Consider the following 18777-nt stretch of genomic DNA (forward strand, 5'->3'; position numbering starts at 1 on the left):
TTTTCAATGTCACAAATTTGGGTTCCTTTCCCTTTTATAGTGGTGTTAGGAATAATGTAAGGGAGAGTGGCAAGAACCATTGGGTATTAGGTTGTGTTGTTATTGAATATTGAGTAGAGTACCTCCTCGAAAGATGTTAGAGCATTCATGATGAGGTTGCTAAAATGACTAAATAGTCATTTTAGCAACCCAAACACCAAAAACATACTCTACGACAAAGTTGTTATTTTGACTCATTGCTATAATATTTTGACTCATTGCTATAGTGGGCTACTAAAGATAGCAACCCACTCTAGCTGAGAGTTATTTGCTACAAATAATATTTTAATCACACACACACACACACACACACACACACACACACACACACACACACACACACATAGTCTCTCCCACACGCGTGACTCCTTTCTAGTTTCTACCCTATCTCTCATCTTATTATCTCTTTCTGTCTCTCTCTCACGCAGAAACAAACACACAAGGACACAGCTCTACCACCTAATCTCACTATCTCTCTCTCACGTAGCCAAGGCCAATGCCACCATCAATTCAACGTCCCAGCCCAGCCCTCACTTCCCTTCACATAGCCCTCCCTTTACCTAGCCCCCTCTCCCTTCCCCTAACTTCTCCCCTTTGCCCAGACCAAAGCCTCCTTTCATTGGGTCCATTTTCTAGGCTTTTCTTTTTCTTTTTCTTTTTTTGGTTGTTGGTGATGATGTGATTGTGGGTTTGGGATTGAGATTTGGGTGGTTGGGTCATGGTGGTTATGGTTGTGTCACGATGATTTGGGTGGTTGTGGCTTCGATGACTCGATTTGGGTGGTTGGGTCATAATGGCATTGCGGGGCAAAATGGTTATTGATTTGTTCGATTTCTTTTAATAGTTGTGTTGTTGTTGTGGTTGTGGTTGAGAAGTGCAAGAGGATGGTTGGTGGTGAATGGATTGTGGTTTTTTTTTTTTTGGGGGTTTGTGTTTATGTTTGTGGCTAGTGGGGCGACGGTGGAGGTGGTTGTTGCTATTGCTATTGTGTAGGCATTTTGGTGGTTGTTTATTGTTATTTTAATGAGTTGTTTATATTATTTTAATTGAATTGCTAAAAAAAGTAGAAACTTTGATATAAGGTGTATTAAAAAGTGAGTTGTTAAAATAGTTAAATTTACTTTTTAAGTTACTAAAAACTATATTTTTTTTAAGTTTCTTAGAGCATTCACATTGGGAATGGCATATGCCATATGTTGGCTCAATTTAGAATAAAAGCCCAAAACCCCCACACCATCCGGACTTGTAAAATCTAAATATTGCAAAAAAAATTTGCAATTGTGCTACAGTACAATTCTAAATGTAGAATCGCACTGTAGCTCAATTGTAAAACAAAATATTAATATTTTATTCCTTTTTCACTGTTTGCTCTGATATTTTCTCTTTCAACTCCTCTCTCTCTCACTAGTCACTCTCATCTCATCTCATCTTTTTCTTTTTTTTCTTTTTTCCTTCTTTTTCAGTTCTAAGTCTCTCATTCAATCCCTCCCCCTGTCTCGTCCCTCTTTGTGTGGATCGATGCCCATGCATTGGTGTATCTTAGAGCATATGGCGTGGGTCTAGTGGTGTGGGCAGGTCGTGCAGTGGCATTGGGAACCAACTTGGCAGAGCGCATCAATAGCACCTTCTTGACGATCTTCAGGCTCAAATCTTTGTTTGCTGCTTTGTCATCATTGCCGTCGTTGCTCAGTACCAAGAAGGAATTCGATGGCTTGGCAAAGCCACTGGGTTCTACTTCTTCTTCTTCTTTGGGATCGAGTTTCGCTTTTTGTTTCTCTCTCCTCCCCATGCTCGATGATAATCGATACCCGCTGTTCAGACGGTAGCAATTGTAGAAAGAATGAATGAATTTAGACTAAGTTTAGGGTTTGGGTTCGTGAAACGTTTTAATTTTTTTTTTTAATGAATATTTGAGATTAACGGCTATGATTTGATTTCACTGTGCTGCTTGCTTGGTTCTAAGCTTCACACTCCTTGCCGTGGTTTGTGGATCGGGGTGGTGCTGTGGTTAGCCTTCTGTAATGAGTCAAATGCCAAGCTAATCTCAAAGATTTTATATTCTAAATTTTAAGTTTAAACTGTGCTTAAATTGGGAGGATGTTGTGTTAATGATGGTTGGGTTGAGATTTTGTGCAGGGGATTTGTTTTGGGTTTGGGATGAGTTTCTGTATTGGAAATTTTAGGTCTGGGTTTTAGGTGGTGATGACTGATGAGTGGCTGAGATGGAGAGGAAGAGAAAAATGAGATTGAGAGAAAAAAATATTTCATTGTGTAGATATATTACTTTAATATGTTGTATAGAAAAATAAAAAATGGAATGTTGGGTGTGTTGTAAAATAGTATGGTATAATTGATAAAGTAATTTTTTGAGATGGTAAAATAGAATAGGATGGCATTTCTAATTGTGAATGCTCTAAGGCCAATTTCTCACATAGAGACAAACCCAGTGACCAAAATTCAAATTGATGTCTAATAAGACCACCACCCCTGTCATACCCAAGTTGCCTAAAGAACAATCTGTATTTAATTTGAACCATCCTAATAAATGGATTAGGATTTGGTGCAATACCCTAGAGTTTTTCACATTTCACTTTTTAAACTTTTACTTTTTACTTTTTTTTAATACTTTTTTCATAACATTTTTTAATCAATGGTTGAGATTGAAAGTTACATTTTGCAACTATCAATCTCGTCCATTGATAGTAATTGTATTAATTGCAATACCCTAATAAATAAGAGTTTGTCATTTACCACAATTTTTTCAACAGTCCTATGATTATCGGTGGAAACTAGCTAGGGAGTGCTTTGGAAGAATTCAAGTCAGATTGGATGATTTGACATTTTTGTCTACAAGTTTTCACACACACACACGCATATATATATATATATATATATATACAAACAACCTTATTATAAAAACTTGTAAAAGGAAATCATAAAATTTTATGTATTTGTGTGTTTGTTTTTTAAATTTTTCCTTATGTCGATAACTTTATATATTCAAGTTTTTTTTTAATTAAATTTTTTTAATTTAAGTTTTTTATAACTATCCTGAAAAAAAAAAAATTCCTAAACTAGTAAGAGCCTTTTACTAGTCTTACTTAAACTTACTATTACCATAATTTTTTTATTCATCACTAACAATCTACCACATAAGTGGTTTTAAAATTTTTTATGTTTATAATCTTTTTCATAAAAATAAGAAAGGGTCACATACAATGATCCATGATTAAAAGCAAACGGAAATAAAAGAAAAAGCTAGAAGGTTATCTTTTTAACAACATAGCAATTGACCATAATTGAGATTCCTAGACCTTTATTACATTTTTTTTTTTTTTTTGGAATAAATTTACTCATCAGTCAAGGACAATCTGCATGTCCAACACTCCAAATTCGCCCAACATTTTTACTTTACTTTTACTTTCAAAGCTATAATGGTTGGCCTAATAAAGACGATGATATCTGCCAGCAACTTCCAATAATCTTTGGCAAAGTTCACTGGGTTTTGAGAGCATCACCATATGCCCAGCTTCCCTAATTAAAATCACTTCTTTTGGGGGCTGTCCTCGATTATCAAGCGTTCATCTTTCATCACTTCATCTTTGGCCAAAATGGACAAATGCCCCTTTCACACAAAAAATTCAGCAAAATGTCATCTTTACAAACTAAGTAGAGAAATGCCCCTGTTTTGAAACTCGATTTTTGGACAATCAAGTTATAGCAAATTGAAAAAAAAAAAAAAAAAATTGGCCCTTCATCTTCTTCACAAACTATAAAAACCCAATCAATTGACCCATACTTCTCTTCTGTTAACATAACCTCCTTAGAAAAGTCTTCCATGAACAATCCATTTGGCGTTATCAACACTTTAGCCAATTCCAAATCCTGTATGCAAGTCAAAACCATATATGGCTGCGTTTGGTTGAATGTAAAATATTTTCCGAGTGTAAAATATTTTCAGGTGTAAAATATTTTTGGAAAAGAAAAATATTTTCAAGTGTTTGGCTATATTATGAAAATTGTTCTAGAAAATGTTTTCTTGTGTTTGGTTGCATTCTGAAAATGCTATTTTTCTACTAGTTTCTCACATTTTCTCAGCTACCAAACAAATTTTATAATAAAAAAATTTCAATATATAAACTTAAAAAAACAAAAATAAAAACAACACCATTCGTTAAACTCCACAATTCGGTCAAACTGAGAGAGGGAGGAAGAGAGAGTGATCAAAAATTGAGGGAAAGGGACAGGTAGATCGAGAAAGAGAGAGATCAGTCATGGATGGGTCATGGGCGACGATCTCGACGACGTGATCTTGGCGGTGCTGGGATGTGATCTCGGTGGACCGTGATCTCGGCGTGATCTCGGAGGTGAGGTTGAGTGAGAGAAGAGAAGAAAAGGGAGAAAACCCACCAGCATGGAGGGAAAAACAGTGGTGCTATTCGTCGGAGTGTAGATGGACCTCGAATCGGCGTCGATGTGTGGGGTAGAGCTCTGTCTTCCTCTTGTTGGTGCGTGGAGTGGAGCTGAAGCACTTGGCGAGTCGGACCGTGTGGAGCTCAAAAATTTCAGAAATGCTTTGAAGGTAAAATAACTCCTGAAATCATTTTCCGGGTCTGAGGGATTTATTTTATTGTCAACAAAAATGATTTTCCGTTTGACCAAATTTTCCATGCATAACCAAACACACGGCAGGGTGTAAATTGTTTTCCTGAATTCATTTTCAGCCAAAACAAACGCAGCCTAAATAGTACGAATAATTTAGTACAATATTTTGACTGATTCCAAATCCCTCTCTCTCTCTCTCTCTCTAACATGTTTGTACTTCATTTAAGTGTCATTTTAGTCCTTTTCACTTTATTCATTTTCAATGTAATCTTTTCATCCAAATCACACAATCAAGTTCACCAAAACAACTTCGTTTGGAAAGTAAAAAAACACTCTAAAATGAAACTTAAAATAGCTGAATTTTAAACTTCAGAGGACGTGATGTAGCCTATAATTTTTTCATCAAGTATTAAGCACTTGAGAAAAGTATGAATTTGCTTGTAAAGCTTACCTCTGATTGACGGTAATTCAATGAAAAAATATGTGAAAAGTTTAAAAGGTTTCTATCCAATTTCCGTGTAAGTATACCGTGGGTTTTAGCTCTAGAGCTGTTTTCAATGTCACAAATTTGGGTTCCTTTCCCTTTTATAGTGGTGTTAGGAATAATGTAAGGGAGAGTGGCAAGAACCATTGGGTATTAGGTTGTGTTGTTATTGAATATTGAGTAGAGTACCTCCTCGAAAGATGTTAGAGCATTCATGATGAGGTTGCTAAAATGACTAAATAGTCATTTTAGCAACCCAAACACCAAAAACATACTCTAGACAAAGTTGTTATTTTGACTCATTGCTATAATATTTTGACTCATTGCTATAGTGGGCTACTAAAGATAGCAACCCACTCTAGCTGAGAGTTATTTGCTACAAATAATATTTTAATCACACACACACACACACACACAGTCTCTCCCACATGCGTGACTCCTTTCTAGTTTCTACCCTATCTCTCATCTTATTATCTCTTTCTCTCTCTCTCTCTCTCACGCAGAAACAAACACACAAGGACACAGCTCTACCACCTAATCTCACTATCTCTCTCTCACGTAGCCAAGGCCAATGCCACCATCAATTCAACGTCCCAGCCCAGCCCTCACTTCCCTTCGCATAGCCCTCCCTTTACCTAGCCCCCTCTCCCTTCCCCTAACTTCTCCCCTTTGCCCAGACCAAAGCCTCCTTTCATTGGGTCCATTTTCTAGGCTTTTCTTTTTCTTTTTCTTTTTTTGGTTGTTGGTGATGATGTGATTGTGGGTTTGGGATTGAGATTTGGGTGGTTAGGTCATGGTGGTTATGGTTGTGTCACAATGATTTGGGTGGTTGTGGCTTCGATGACTCCATTTGGGTGGTTGGGTCATAATGGCATTGCGGGGCAAAATGGTTATTGATTTGTTTGATTTCTTTTAATAGTTGTGTTGTTGTTGTGGTTGTGGTTGAGAAGTGCAAGAGGATGGTTGGTGGTGAATGGATTGTGTTTTTTTTTTTTTTTTGGGGGTTTGTGTTTGTGTTTGTGGCTAGTGGGGCGACGGTGGAGGTGGTTGTTGCTATTGCTATTGTGTAGGCATTTTGGTGGTTGTTTATTGTTATTTTAATGAGTTGTTTATATTATTTTAATTGAATTGCTAAAAAAAGTAGAAACTTTGATATAGGGTGTATTAAAAAGTGAGTTGTTAAAATAATTAAATTTACTTTTTAAGTTACTAAAAACTATATTTTTTTAAGTTTCTTAGAGCATTCACATTGGGAATGGCATATGCCATATGTTGGCTCAATTTAGAATAAAAGCCCAAAACCCCCCACACCATCCAGACTTGTAAAATCTAAATATAAAAAAAAAAATTTGCAATTGTGCTACAGTACAATTCTAAATGTAGAATCGCACTGTAGCTCAATTGTAAAACAAAATATTAATATTTTATTCCTTTTTCACTGTTTGCTCTGATATATTCTCTTTCAACTCCTCTCTCTCTCACTAGTCACTCTCATCTTATCTCATCTTTTTCTTTTTTTTCTTTTTTCCTTCTTTTTCAGTTCTAAGTCTCTCATTCAATCCCTCCCCCTGTCTCGTCCCTCTCTGTGTGGATCGATGCCCATGCATTGGTGTATCTCAGAGCATATGGCGTGGGTCTAGTGGTGTGGGCAGGTCGTGCAGTGGCATTGGGAACCAACTTGGCAGAGCGCATCAATAGCACCTTCTTGACGATCTTCAGGCTCAAATCTTTGTTTGCTGCTTTGTCATCATTGCCGTCGTTGCTCAGTACCAAGAAGGAATTCGACGGCTTGGCAAAGCCACTGGGTTCTACTTCTTCTTCTTCTTTGGGATCGAGTTTCGCTTTTTGTTTCTCTCTCCTCCCCATGCTCGATGATAATTGATACCCGCTGTTCAGACAGTAGCAATTGTAGAAAGAATGAATGAATTTAGACTAAGTTTAGGGTTTGGGTTCGTGAAACGTTTTAATTTTTTTTTTAATGAATATTTGAGATTAACGGCTATGATTTGATTTCACTGTGCTGCTTGCTTGGTTCTAAGCTTCACACTCCTTGCCGTGGTTTGTGGATCGGGGTGGTGCTTTGGTTAGCCTTCTGTAATGAGTCAAATGCCAAGCTAATCTCAAAGATTTTATATTCTAAATTTTAAGTTTAAACTGTGCTTAAATTGGGAGGATGTTGTGTTAATGATGGTTGGGTTGAGATTTTGTGCAGGGGATTTGTTTTGGGTTTGGGATGAGTTTCTGTATTGGAAATTTTAGGTCTGGGTTTTAGGTGGTGATGACTGATGAGTGGCTGAGATGGAGAGGAAGAGAAAAATGAGATTGAGAGAAAAAAATATTTCATTGTGTAGATATATTACTTTAATATGTTGTATAGAAAAATAAAAAATGGGATGTTGGGTGTGTTGTAAAATGATATGGTATAATTGATAAAGTAATTTTTTGAGATGGTAAAATAGAATAGGATGGCATTTCTAATTGTGAATGCTCTAAGGCCAATTTCTCACATAGAGACAAACCCAGTGACCAAAATTCAAATTGATGTCTAATAAGACCACCACCCCTGTCATACCCAAGTTGCCTAAAGAACAATCTGTATTTAATTTGAACCATCCTAATAAATGGATTAGGATTTGGTGCAATACCCTAGAGTTTTTCACATTTCACTTTTTAAACTTTTACTTTTTACTTTTTTTTAATACTTTTTTCATAACATTTTTTAATCAATGGTTGAGATTGAAAGTTACATTTTGCAACTATCAATCTCAACCATTGATAGTAATTGTATTAATTGCAATACCCTAATAAATAAGAGTTTGTCATTTACCACAATTTTTTCAACAGTCCTATGATTATCGGTGGAAACTAGCTAGGGAGTGCTTTGGAAGAATTCAAGTCAGATTGGATGATTTGACATTTTTGTCTACAAGTTTTCACACACACACACACACACACACACACATATATATATATATATATACAAACAACCTTATTATAAAAACTTGTAAAAGGAAATCATAAAATTTTATGTATTTGTGTGTTTGTTTTTTAAATTTTTCCTTATGTCGATAACTTTATATATTCAAGTTTTTTTTTAATTAAATTTTTTTAATTTAAGTTTTTTATAACTATCCTGAAAAAAAAAAAAAATTCCTAAACTAGTAAGAGCCTTTTACTAGTCTTACTTAAACTTACTATTACCATAATTTTTTTATTCATCACTAACAATCTACCACATAAGTGGTTTTAAAATTTTTTATGTTTATAATCTTTTTCATAAAAATAAGAAAGGGTCATATACAATGATCCATGATTAAAAGCAAACGGAAATAAAAGAAAAAGCTAGAAGGTTATCTTTTTAACAACATAGCAATTGACCATAATTGAGATTCCTTGACCTTTATTACATTTTTTTTTTTTTTTTTGGAATAAATTTACTCATCAGTCAAGGACCATCTGCATGTCCAACACTCCAAATTCGCCCAACATTTTTACTTTACTTTTACTTTCAAAGCTATAATGGTTGGCCTAATAAAGACGATGATATCTGCCAGCAACTTCCAATAATCTTTGGCAAAGTTCACTGGGTTTTGAGAGCATCACCATATGCCCAGCTTCCCTAATTAAAATCACTTCTTTTGGGGGCTGTCCTCGATTATCAAGCGTTGGAAATCATCTTTCATCACTTCATCTTTGGCCAAAACGGACAAATGCCCCTTTCACACAAAAAATTCAGCAAAATGTCATCTTTACAAACTAAGTAGAGAAATGCCCCTGTTTTGAAACTTGATTTTTGGACAATCAAGTTATAGCAAATTGAAAAAAAAAAAAAAAAAAATTGGCCCTTCATCTTCTTCACAAACTATAAAAACCCAATCAATTGACCCATACTTCCCTTCTGTTAACATAACCTCCTTAGAAAAGTCTTCCATGAACAATCCATTTGGCGTTATCAACACTTTAGCCAATTCCAAATCATGTATGCAAGTCAAAACCATATATGGCTGCGTTTGGTTGAATGTAAAATATTTTCCGAGTGTAAAATATTTTCAAGTGTAAAATATTTTTGGAAAAGAAAAATATTTTCAAGTGTTTGGCTATATTATGAAAATTGTTCTAGAAAATGTTTTCTTGTGTTTGGTTGCATTCTGAAAATGCTATTTTTCTACTAGTTTCTCACATTGTCTCAGCTACCAAACAAATTTTATAATAAAAAATTTCAATATATAAACTTAAAAAAACAAAAATAAAAACAACACCATTCGTTAAACTCCACAATTCGGTCAAACTGAGAGAGGGAGGAAGAGAGAGTGATCAAAAATTGAGGGAAAGGGACAGGTAGATCGAGAAAGAGAGAGATCAGTCATGGATGGGTCATGGGCGACGATCTCGACGACGTGATCTTGGCGGTGCTGGGATGTGATCTCGGTGGACCGTGATCTCGGCGTGATCTCGGAGGTGAGGTTGAGTGAAAGAAGAGAAGAAAAGGGAGATGGGTTTGAAGGGATGTGGATCGGGTATTGTAGAGGGTGGGTTTGAGAGAAGTGTTTCGCCAGAGGCGTGGGACCAACGGATCGGAGATGTTGGAGGTGAGATGGGCTTCGCCGGCGTGAGGGTGGGTTTGCCTTGGTGGATCGGGTCCATGCAGAGCTCAAAGTGGGCGGAGGTGAGGTTGAGTGAGAGAAGAGAAGAAAAGGGAGAAAACCCACCAGCGTGGAGGGAAAAACAGTGGTGCTATTCGTCGGAGTGTGGATGGACCTCGAATCGGCGCCGATGTGTGGGGTAGAGCTCTGTCTTCCTCTTGTTGGTGCGTGGAGTGGAGCTGAAGCACTTGGCGAGTCGGACTGTGTGGAGCTCAAAAATTTCAGAAATGCTTTGAAGGTAAAATAACTCCTGAAATCATTTTCCGGGCCTGAGGGATTTATTTTATTGTCAACAAAAATGATTTTCCGTTTGACCAAATTTTCCATGCATAACCAAACACACGGCAGGGTGTAAATTGTTTTCCTGAATTCATTTTCAGCCAAAACAAACGCAGCCTAAATAGTACGAATAATTTAGTACAATATTTTGACTGATTCCAAATCCCTCTCTCTCTCTCTCTCTCTAACATGTTTGTACTTCATTTAAGTGTCATTTTAGTCCTTTTTACTTTATTCATTTTCAATGTAATCTTTTCATCCAAATCACACAATCAAGTTCACCAAAACAACTTCGTTTGGAAAGTAAAAAAACACTCTAAAATGAAACTTAAAATAGCTGAATTTTAAACTTCAGAGGACGTGATGTAGCCTATAATTTTTTCATCAAGTATTAAGCACTTGAGAAAAGTATGAATTTGCTTGTAAAGCTTACCTCTGATTGACGGTGGGCGTACACCTTGGTTCTCATATAATCTGGGCCAAATAATAACGAATCTAAAGATAGTTGGCAATCCATTGTGGATTCTTTTGGGGTCCTTTTGAAATATTGATTTGTGGGACCCAACACCAAAGCAGAAGATAATGAAGTGAGTAAACAAAATAGCAGTTCTATAAAGCAGTCAAATGAAATATTAGGAATTGGGAAAGAAACTTTTTACTTCTTGGATGAGAGTTAGTGGAGGAGATTTGAAGTCTGGCATATAAGCTGTGACAAAAACTCCCAGTGAAACTTTTTTCTGGGAAGCTTTCCATGGCTAGAGAGATACAAAGGCCGGTGTTAACAATATAAAGAGAGAGAATGACTGAATAGTCAGTATATTAATATATGTAAAATAATGTACAAAAGAGAGCCTTATATAGGCTAGGTATGTGTGCAGTACAAGTAATATACTAGGCTAAGCCCAATGGGCTAATCTAGCTTAATCTATACACTAACATCCCCCCTCAAACTCGAGGTGGCAAGGAGGAAGCCAACTGGAGTTTGGATATAAGATCTCGAAGACTACCAAGCGGGTCAGACTTTGTGAAGATATCAACAGGCTGGTCAGCAGATGAGACGGAGAACAACTTGAGATTGCCTTTCTTGAGATGCTGGCGAGTGATGTGGCAGTTGATCTCAATATGCTTCGTGCGTTCGTGGAAGACATCATTATGAGCAATGTAGATAGCACTATGATTGTCACAATAAAGGGGAGTAGCAGTGGGTTGTGGAGCATCCATGTCAGCCAAGAGCCAACGAAGCCAGACAAGCTCGCAGGTGGTGTCGGCAAGGGCACGATACTCAGCCTCAGTACTGGAACGGGAAACAACATCCTGCTTTTTGCTACGCCACGAGACAAGAGAAGTACCTAATAGGAAACAGAAACCTGTGATAGAGCATCGATCAGTCGGATCACCTGCCCAATCCGCATCTGAATAAGCATGAAGCTCAAGAGAAGACCGAGAGGAGTAGTATAGACCATGATAAAGTGTGCCCTTGACATATCGGAGAATCTGAAGAACAGCAGCATAGTGGACAGAACGAGGGGCATCCATGAACTTACTAACCATACCCACGGCATGTGAAATATCTGGACGAGTAACAGTGAGATAGATCAGACTACCAACCAACTGACGATAGCGAGTAGCATCAGATATAGGTTCACCATCCAAGGGTGTGAGCTTTGCATTGTATTCCAAAGGAGTGGAAACAGTCTTGTTGTCAGTGATACCGGCTTTAGAGAGAAGATCAAAAGCATATTTAGTTTGGAAAAATAGTATCCATCAGAGGATGAGGTAACCTCAAGCCCAAGAAAATAGCTGAGAGTGCCCAAATCTTTCATCTCAAAATGCTGACTAAGGAAGTGCTGAAGAGAGTGGATACCTGCAGAATCATCTCCAGTAATAATCATATCATCAACATAGAGAAGAATAAGAGTGATACCAGCAGAAGATCTTTGAACGAAGAGAGCAGTGTCATGAGGACTCGAAGTGAAACCCTGCTAAGCAACAACTGAGCTAAACTTCTCAAACCAAGCTTAAGGAACCTGCTTGAGGCCATAAAGAGCACGGCGAAGGCAATAAACTTGACTGCCTGAGTGTGGATAACCAGGGGGTGGTTGCATGTACACTTCTTCTTGAAGGTCTCCATTAAGGAAAGCATTCTTCACATCCATTTGTTAAAGAGGCCAACGGCAAACAGTAGCCACAGCAATGAGACATCTGACAAATGTAAAGCGAGCAACAGGAGCAAATGTTTCCTCATAGTCAATGCCATACTCCTGGGTAAAGCCTTTAGCAACAAGGCGAGCCTTGTATTGTTCAACAGTTCCATCAGCCTTGGTCTTGATCTTGTAAACCCACCTACAACCTACTATAGACTGACCAGGAGGCAAATCAACCATATCTCAAGCGCGATTTTTATGAAGGGCATCTAGTTCATCATTCATAGCTTGCTGCCAAAGAGGGTCAGTATGGGCTTCACGATAGGTGTGAGGTTCATAGAGGGTGGCAAGGGCAAAAGAGCAGTGATAATCAAAGAGATAAGGGGGAGGAATGCTTACCCGAGTGGAACGACGAAGTTCAGGACCATCAGGAGACTCAGGAGAGGGTGGTGCCACAGGATCCAAGACAGGCGGGTCATATGCCGAGGACAGAACCGAAGATGAGTCGTTTGGAGAGGCAGCCGATGTTGAAGAATCCTCCACAAGTTCAGGATAGAGAGGGAGGAAAAGATCAGTAAAAATGGGAGACTCGGAGGAAGAGAATGTAGGAAACTGCTGAAGACTCGTGAAAGGACGATGTTCCCAAAACTCAACATGACGGGAGACACGAAGACGATGAGAAATGGGATCATAGCAGCGAAACCCCTTTTGAGATACACCATAACCAAGGAAACAACAGAGAGGAGCACGAGGTTGGAGTTTTGTTCGTTCATGAGGAGGAAGAGAGACAAAGCAAGCATAACCAAAAACTCGAAGAGAGGAGTAGTCGGGGGTTTGATCATAGAGAAGCTCAAATGGTGATTTGTTGTGTGTAGTTGGTGAAGGGATACGATTAATGGTGTATACAGCAGTGAGTGCAACCTCACCTCAAAAGCGCTCAGGAAGAGAGGCAGAAATGAGAAAGGTGTGGACAACATCAAGGATGTGACGATGTTTTCGTTCTGCACGACCATTTTGTTGAGAGGTATAAGGACAAGACCGTTGAGTAAGTGTACCATAATTGTCTAAAAAGGATAGGAAAGATTTATCATTATATTCTTGAGCATTATCTGATCGAAAAACTTTGACGGTGCGATCGAACTGTGTTTTAATCATTTTATGAAATGTTTGGTAAATAGACACAAGTTCAGATCTATGATGAAACAAATAAATCCAAGTATATTGAGAAAAATCATCCACAAATATGACAAAATATCTAGATCCCCCCTCAGTAGGAACAGGTGCAGGACCCCAAATATCAGAATGTATAAGATCAAAAGGTGTAGAAGAAAATGAGTCACTATTATTAAAGGGCAATTTTGTTTGTTTGCCAAAATGACAAGAAGTACAATCAAAATTTTGAAACTGAACTGAACCTAAATGACCTTAAGAAGCTAACAACTGAAGACGAGATAAAGATGGATGACCAAGACGAGCATGCCATAGATCAGGTGAGGAGGTGGTAGTGGTAGCAGCTGCAGAAACAACTTGTGAAGGAATGTTCAAGTCATGAACCTCAAACATGCGACCAACCTTACGGCTTGTCCCAAGCACTTGACCCGTCCGGGGATCCTGTACATCCACACCATGATTAGTAAAGAGAAGATCTATGCCTAATTCACAAAGTTGACCAACAGAAAGCAAATTGAGGGATAACTTTGGGATATGAAAAGTGTCACTAAGGGATAAACAAGGAGAAGAGATTGTTCCTTTATGACTAACAGACATAGGAGTTCCATCAGCAGTGTAAATGGTGATTGGATGTTCAAAAAATTGGGATTCATCAGGAGTCATATGATTACAACATGCAGTATCAAAAAACCAAGATTGTTTACCTGAGGCGATAGAAAGGGCAGTGGAAGTGCGGGATAAAACCTGTTGAACAACTGCCTCAATATCAGTCGTAGTAAGTGAGGAAGTCAAAGATGGACCTGTAGGAACCGATGGATCTGAAGGACATACAGCAGCTGCCCGAGGAAGAGAAGCTTTATTCTGCTCTTGCACAAATTTCTGCAGTTTGCGACAAACTGAGATGTCATGGCCTTTGGCACGGCAAAACTCGCAGCGAGTACCTTTGGAAGACTGAGAGGTGGGATGCCCAGAGTTTATTCGTGGAGGAGCAGTGAATGCAGCAATGGGAGGTTGTGGAGATGGTGTAGCCAATACATGATCAGATGATGACATGTGATGAGTAGGCTGACGGTTCTCTTCAGAAATGAGCTCCTTGAATGCAGCATCAAGAGAAGGAGTAGGAGACCGACTAAGCAGAGAAGCCCTAGTAGGCTCAAAATCCTCATGCAAACCCATCATGAAGTGCATAAATCTGCGGCGATCCCGATATTTGACAAAGAGCTCAATGTCCTTAGAACACACTAGTGGAGGATCTACAGCAGAAAGTTGTTCCCACATAGTAGAAGTCTGAGAATAAAAATCAGAAATAGACTGACATGTCTCTTGGCGCATTTGATAAAGTTTTGATTCAATGTGGAACTCCAAGCTTGAATCATTAGTACAATTATAGCGATTGGCCAAAAACTTCCAAGCAGCCTCAGCAGTCTCAAGACGAGGAAGAAGATTATGAATGGAGGGAATAGAGGTATTAATAAACCAAGACAAGATCTTACTCTGAATACTCTCCCATTCCTCTAGGCGATCTTCATAATCATCTATTGTAACAATAGTCATGGAAGACTCTTCAGCAGCTGTGACTTTGGACTTAGGGTTTGGTACTGGCTTAGGAATTGAACCAGTCACATATCTCCACAGTTTACGACCCTTGAGAAAAACAGTCATATTCTGAGACCATGCATGATAGCTAGTAGGACCATCCAACATAATGGTGATAGGACGTATGATGTCGCGTTCATTTTGTTGAGTCATAATGAAGAAAATGACTAAAAAATGAGATTTAGAGACCTCAAATGCAGAAACGGAGCCTAAAATCGGAATCTACACGAAAAACTGAGCAAGACAGGTCCTGTTGAAAAATTTTGACTTTGGTCAACGGTCAACGGATGTGCTGACGTATGCTGACGTGGGATGATGACGTGGCTGAGTGACGTCACCCTAGGGCTGACGTGGCAAGACGCGATACAGAGCAGGCGCATGGCCAGCGCGTGTGGAAGGAGGACGGCGCGTGGAGGCGCGTGAGAGCACGTGGAGGCGCGTGGGAGTGCGTGAAGGCGCGTGGGAGCGCGTGGAGGCGCGTGATCGAGCAGCAAAAACTTCAGCCGGCGCGTGGGGGCGCGTGAGATGTGATTTCTGGCCGTTCTTGGTTGGGTTTTGCTCGGTACTATTAGATTTGTCAATGTGTGCCTTTACTTTGGAGGTTTGATCAACAAACTGACGAGATCCAAGTGTTCTAGGGTTGTGGGCATGACGGCGGTGGCTCACTTCTGACAGTGACTACTGGATGAAGGCGAGGGCAGCGGAAGAACGCCAGAGATGTCCACAGGAACCAAAAAAATCAGAGGAAAGGCTCTGATACCATGTTAACAATATAAAGAGAGAAAATGACTGAATAGTCAGTATATTAATATATGTAAAACAATGTACAAAAAAGAGCCTTATATAGGCTAGGTATGTGTGCAGTACAAGTAACATGAGTGCAGTACAAGTAACATGAGTGCAGTACAAGTAATATACTAGGCTAAGCCCAATGGGCTAATCTAGCTTAATCTATATACTAACAGCCGGCATAGCTATGACCAACCAAAATCACAGACTCACCTTGAGGGAGAAAGGCCATGAACTCCATCATCGAGTGCACGTAGTCCCAAATAGAAGTGATATCATTTAGCTCCTTGGGGTTGATCCCACAAGCACCAAGGTCCAAAGCAGTGACACGGTGACCAGCTTGTTTGAACAGAGCGATAAGCCTGTACCAGCACCAAGACCCATGGCAAACTCCATGAACTAAAACAAAGTGCTTCACATCATCTCCCAACGTCGTTTTCCTAAAACAGAGCGATAAGCTGTTTGGGGCTGACTTTTTTTATATGGATTTGAAGCCACATAGGAAATAAAATATAATAGAATATAAGGTCTAAAAAACATGTGATGGTATTCATAAATAAAATTTAAAAAAAAAATGGAGAAATGCTATGCCTACGATATTTTTACAATATTTTTATAACAAATCTTAAGTAGAAGTTGTCATTGGTTGTTATAGATGGGCAAAAAACAGAGAGTTGTTCCCACATAGTAGAAGTCTGAGAATAAAAATCAGAAATAGACTGACCTGTCTCTTGGCGCATTTGATAAAGTTTTGATTCAATGTGGAACTCCAAGCTTGAATCATTAGTACAATTATAGCGATTGGCCAAAAACTTCCAAGCAGCCTCAGCAGTCTCAAGACGAGGAAGAAGATTATGAATGGAGGGAATAGAGGTATTAATAAACCAAGACAAGATCTTACTCTGAATACTCTCCCATTCCTCTAGGCGATCTTCATAATCATCTATTGTAACAGTAGTCATGGAAGACTCTTCAGCAGCTGTGACTTTGGACTTAGGGTTTGGTACTGGCTTAGGAATTAAACCAGTCACATATCTCCACAGTTTACGACCCTTGAGAAAAACAGTCATATTCTGAGACCATGCATGATAGCTAGTAGGACTATCCAACATAATGGTGATAGGACGTATGATGTCGCGTTCATTTTGTTGAGTCATAATGAAGAAAATGACTAAAAAATGAGATTTAGAGACCTCAAATGCAGAAACGGAGCCTAAAATCGGAATCTACACGAAAAACTGAGCAAGACAGGTCCTGTTGAAAAATTTTGACTTTGGTCGACGGTCAACGGTCAACGGATGTGTTGACGTATGCTAACGTGGGATGATGACGTGGCTGAATGACGTCACCCTAGGGTTGACGTGGCAAGACGCGATACAGAGCAGGTGCGTGTGGAAGGAGGACGACGCGTGGAGGCGTGTGAGAGCACGTGGAGGCGCATGGGAGCGCGTGAAGCGTGTGGGAGCGCATGGAGGCGCGTGATCGAGCAGCAAAAACTTCAGCCGGCGCGTGGGGGCGCGTGAGATGTGATTTCTGGCCGTTCTTGGTTGGGTTTTGCTCGGGACTGTTAGATCTGTCAATGTGTGCCTTTACTTTGGAGGTTTGATCAACAAACTGACGAGATCCGAGTGTTCTAGGGTTGTAGGCATGACGGCGGTGACTCACTTCTGACAGTGACTACTAGATGAAGGCGAGGGCAGCGGAAGAACGCCAGAGATGTCCACAGGAACCAAAAAAATCAGAGGAAAGGCTCTGATACCATGTTAACAATATAAAGAGAGAGAATGACTGAATAGTCAGTATATTAATATATGTAAAATAATGTACAAAAAAGAGCCTTATATAGGCTAGGTATGTGTGCAGTACAAGTAGCATGAGTGCAGTACAAGTAATATACTGGGCTAAGCCCAATGGGCTAATCTAGCTTAATCTATACACTAACAGCCGGCATAGCTTTGACCAACCAAAATCACAGACTCACCTTGAGGGAGAGAGGCCATGAACTCCATCATCGAGTGCACGTAGTCCCAAATAGAAGTGATATCATTTAGCTCCTTGGGGTTGATCCCACAAGCACCAAGGTCCAAAGCAGTGACACGGTGACCAGCTTGTTTGAACAGAGCGATAAGCCTGTACCAGCACCAAGACCCATGGCAAACTCCATGAACTAAAACAAAGTGCTTCACATCATCTCCCATCGTCGTTTTCCTAAAACAGAGCGATAAGCTGTTTGGGGCTGACTTTTTTTATATGGGTTTGAAGCCACATGGGAAATAAAATATAATAGAATATAAGGTCTAAAAAACATGTGATGGTATTCATAAATAAAATTTAAAAAAAAAAATGGAGAAATGCTATGCCTACGATATTTTTACAATATTTTTATAACAAATCTTAAGTAGAAGTTGTCATTGGTTGTTATAGATGGGCAAAAAGGTAATTTTTGCGATTTTTTTTTTTTTTTGGAGGAAGAAACTATAGATTTAAATTAGAACTAATGACAATTTACTAATTATGATTTGTTGTAAAATAATGTGAAAATGTTATGAACGTAACACATCTAAAAAAACATTCAAGGGTAAAACCAAAGGTTGGACTTTTTTTTTGGACAATAATAGTTTGGTCTTTCCTAAAAAATTTATTTAAAAAAAAAAAACTGAGAATTTGGTCTATTCACGTAAGTTTTTGAATTTTTCCTAAATATTTCAGACACCATAGCCAATTTTCAAGAAGGAAAAAAAAATTACTAAACATGCCGTCTATGACTCTGTTTTGCTACAAATAATTGTTACTGCAAATAGTTTACAAACTAAGGTAGCCATGAATGTGAATTTTATTGACGTTACACCAATGATATAATAAAAATTAAAAATCTTAATATTTTTAGTTATGGGTTTAAAAATTGACACTTCATCGCACTTAACATCCCTATGCAATTGTGGAACCGTGTAAAAACATTCTTAAACAAGTTTAACCACCCAATATTTGTTTAATTAAGTGCAAATTTTAATAAATTCACTATTGGATT

General features: G+C 38.7%; 1 pseudogene; it reads right to left on the reverse strand.

The window, feature by feature from the left end:
- Window positions 1-3471: 3471 nt before the first annotated feature.
- Window positions 3472-17947, reverse strand: LOC112028633 (uncharacterized; annotated as a pseudogene).
- Window positions 17948-18777: the final 830 nt, after the last annotated feature.

The sequence above is a fragment of the Quercus suber genome, unplaced genomic scaffold, assembly GCF_002906115.3.
Source record: "Quercus suber isolate HL8 unplaced genomic scaffold, Cork oak 2.0 scaffold_125, whole genome shotgun sequence".
Lineage (NCBI taxonomy): Eukaryota > Viridiplantae > Streptophyta > Magnoliopsida > Fagales > Fagaceae > Quercus > Quercus suber.